The sequence below is a fragment of the Myotis lucifugus genome, unplaced genomic scaffold (assembly GCF_000147115.1).
Source record: "Myotis lucifugus unplaced genomic scaffold, Myoluc2.0 scaffold_2, whole genome shotgun sequence".
Classification (NCBI taxonomy): domain Eukaryota; kingdom Metazoa; phylum Chordata; class Mammalia; order Chiroptera; family Vespertilionidae; genus Myotis; species Myotis lucifugus.
In genome coordinates this window covers 7,165,069-7,169,032 of record NW_005871050.1, presented here as the reverse complement: position 1 = coordinate 7,169,032, position 3,964 = coordinate 7,165,069, and the positions used below count along the sequence as shown (strand labels likewise).

Genomic DNA, 3,964 nt, shown 5'->3' with positions numbered 1-3,964 from the left:
TTTAAATTTCTATACTGTTAATAGTGACATCTCTATTTCAATTGTGATTTTGGTAATTTTTGTTTCTTTCTTTTAGACTTGGTCAGTCTAGCTTATGACTTTTCAATTCTGCTGATCTTTTTAAAGGAATCAGCTTTTGGGTTAATTGATGTTCTATATCAACTGTCCCCTATTTCATTAATTTCTACTCTAATTTTAATCATTTCCTTTTTCAGCTTATTTGACCTTAGTTTACTCTTCTGTTTTTGATTTGTAAGGTGGAAGCTTAGGGTATTGATTTGAGATATTTCTTCTTCTCTGATATAGGCATTGAAAACTAAATTTCCTTCTAAGCTCTGCTTTAGCTGCATCCCATAAAATTTGATATTATATTTTCATTAAAAATGCTCATTTTTATCACTTCTTTCATGCTTCATTCTTGACCTATGAGTATTTAGAAGTGTGTTGTTTAATTTTCTAGTATTTGGAGGTTTGCCAGATTTCTCTCTGCTGTCATTCCATTTTATTATTGAACATATTTTGTATAATTTCCATCCTTTTAAATTTACTAAAGCCTATGTTATTGCCTAGAATATGGTTTATGCTGGAGAATTTTTTTATACACTTGAAAAATTTTGTCCTTCAGTTGTTGGGTAGAAGGTTTTATATATGTCAGTTAGGTTGAATTACTTGATAGTGTTATTCAAGTCTTCTTTTTTTTTCTATGTAGGAGAAATATACTACTACTCAACCTCTACTGTAAGGTTGGCAGCCCTGAGAACTCCTTTCAAGTCTTCTTTAACCTTGCTGATTTTCTGCCTAGTTGTTCTACCAATTACTAAGATTAGGGAAATGAAATCTACAACTATTGCTCATGGATTGTTGATTTATCTTTTCAGTTCTGTCAGCTTTTCTTCATGTATTTTGATGTCTTGTTATGAGCAGTGTATACATTTATAATTATAATTTCCTGACTTAATTTATTCTTTTGTCATATAAAAACTCATTAATCAGTAGTAATATTTTCTGTTTTAATGTCTATTTTGTATGATATTAATGTAGTCACTTCAGCTCTATTAAGATTGCTGTTTGTATAGTAGATCTTTTCTCATCATTTTTCTTTAAAATTATTTGCGCATTTGAAATTAAGGTGTCTTTATATTTTTAATGTATTTTATTGATTTTTTTACAGAGAGGAAGAGAGAGGGATAGAGAGTTAGAAACATCGATGAGAGAGAAGCATCGATCAGCTGCTCCTGCACACCTCCCACTGGGAATGTGCCCGCAACTAAGGTACATGCCCTTGACCAGAATCAAACCTGGGACCTTTCAGTCTGCTGGCCGACGCTCTATCCACTGAGCCAAACCAGTTACGGCAAGGTGTCTTTATTATAGAAAGCACAGTTGGGTCTTGCTCTTGTATCCGGCCTGACAATATCTGTCTTTTGAGTGGGATGTTTAGCTCTTTTAAATTTAGTGTAATTAGTGATATAGTTGGATTTTAACATTTTGCTATTTGTGTTTTATGTCTCCTGTCTTTACCTCTCTGTTTTCCCTATTTGCATTCTGTCATGTTAAATAAAAAATATTTAATATACCATTAAAATTCCTCCAGTTTTTTAACCATATATTTTTAGTGAGTTTATTTATGGCTTCTCTCAGTATTATAATTATAATACTTTAATTTATCACAGTTAACTTCAGATTAATATTAATCTAATTCCAGCTAAATATAGATATTTTGCTCCAAGATAGCTCCATTTCTTCTCTCCTGTTTTTATGGTTTTATTGTCATAAGTATTAGACTCCTAAATATGTTATAAACCTAGCATAGTCTTTTAGTTGTTAATATTATTTATAAAATGCTTTACAAAATCTTGTCTTTTATTTTTTTTAAAATATATTTTATTGATTTTTTACAGAGAGGAAGGGAGAGGGATAGAGAGTTAGAAACATCGATGAAAGAGAAACATTGATCAGCTGCCTCCTGCACACTCCCCACTGGGGATGTGCCTGCAACCAAGGTACATGCCCTTGACCAGAATCGAACCCGGGACCCTTGAGTCCACAGGCCGATGCTCTATCCACTGAGCCAAACCGGTTAGGGCCAAAATCTTGTCTTTTAAATAAGTTAAGAGAAGATATAAAAAGATGTCTAAAGGTATTTTATATTTAACCTGCCATTTCTGGTACTCATTATTTCTCCCTCTGGATTTAAGTCACTGAAGTCATCTCCTCTCAGCCTAAAGAACATCCTTTACTATTTCATATAAGGCAGGTCTGATTGCAACAAATACTCTCAGCCTTTTTTTATGTTGGAATGTCTTTATTGTACTTTAATTTTTGAGGGACAGTTTTGCTGTTTTGGAATTCTTGATTGACAGTTGTTTTTCTCTTTGAGCACTTTAAATATGGCTTTTGGTCTCAGTTGTTTAAGATGAAAAGTGAGCCATTAAATGTACTGATTGTTTCTATATGTGACTAATCATTTTTCTTTTGCTGCCTTTAAGATATTAGCTTTGTCTTTCACCAATGTGACTATGATGTGTCTGGATGTGAGTCTATGAGTTTACTGTACTTGTAATTCATTAAGCTTCTTGGATGTGTAGCATAATTATTATTTTTCTAATTTTGAGAAGTTTTCAGCCATTATTTGCTTAAATACTTTCTCTATTTTTTTTCTTATACTTCAAGTTTTCTAACCTTCTATTAATTTTTTTCAATATTTTTTCTCTTTGTCCTTTGGAGCATATAATTTCCGTTGTTATAGTTTCTAGTTGACTGTTTCTTCTGCCATCTCAAATTTTCAGAATTTCCTTGAAAATCCAGCATTTTCATTTAGTGTTTTTTTTTTTTTTTAGAATTTATTCTGCTATTGAGAATTGGGAATACATATTTGTTGATTCATTATTGTCATACTTTCTTAAATATTTAAATATACTTTACTTGAGTTCTTTGAACATATTTATAATAGAGGTTTTAACATTTTTTTTCTGATAAATTCAACATCTGAGGACACTAAAAAATTTCTGTTCAGTGCTTTTGCCCCTATGAGTCTAGTCTGACTTTCTTTGTCTCAAAATGTTTTCTTGTTAACTGGAAATCTTAATTAACATATTATATCAACTCTAAATTCTGATGTTTTATAATAATCAGATTATTATAGTATTTTATAATAATACTAGAGGCCCAGTGCACAAAACTTTGTGCACTCAGGGGGGGAGGGAGGGTCCCTCAGCCCGGCCTGTGCCCTCTCGCAGTCTGGGACCCCTCAGGGGATGACCACCTGCTGGCTTAGGCCCGCTCCCCAGGGGATTGGGCCTAAGATGGCAATCAGACATCCCTCTGGCAGCCCGGCAGCCCTCGGGGGATGTCCACTTGCCAGCAGGGAGCAGGCCTAAACTGCAGTCGGACATCCTTAGTGCTGCTGAGGAGGCAGGAGAGGCTCCCACCACCAACACTGTACTGGCAGCCATCAGCCTGGCTGTGGCTGAGCAGAGCTCCTCCCATGTGAGAGCGCCCTCACCACCAGGGGGCAGCTCCTGCATTGAGCGTCTGCCCCCTGGTGGTCAGTGTGTGTCATAGTGACCAGTCATTCCCAGTCTTTCTGCTATTAGGGTCAGTTTGCATATTACCCTGTTACTATATAGGATAGAGGCCTGGTGCATGGGTGGGGGCCGGCTGGTTTGCCCTGAAGGGTGTCCCAGATCAGGTTGGGGGTCCTGCTTGGGTGCCTGGCCAGCCTGGATGAGGGGCTGATGGCTGTTTGCAGCTGGTCACACCCCCTTCAGGGTAGGGGTCCTCACTGAGGTGCCTGGCCAGTCTGGGTGAGGGGCTGAGGGCCGTTTTCAGGCTGGCGGGTGACTGAAGCTCCCAACCTCTCCTTTTTCTCTTTTTTCTTTTTTTTATTCTGGGATTTATTTACCTTCTATGGCTGTCACTGGAGCTGAGAGCTGGTTTTAGCTCTGAGGCTCGGCTCCAGCTC

General features: G+C 36.8%; 1 pseudogene; it reads right to left on the bottom strand.

Annotated features, from left to right (window-relative positions):
- Nucleotides 1-701: 701 nt before the first annotated feature.
- Nucleotides 702-826, bottom strand: LOC111827183 (annotated as a pseudogene).
- Between the last annotated feature and the right edge of the window lie 3,138 nt (nt 827-3,964).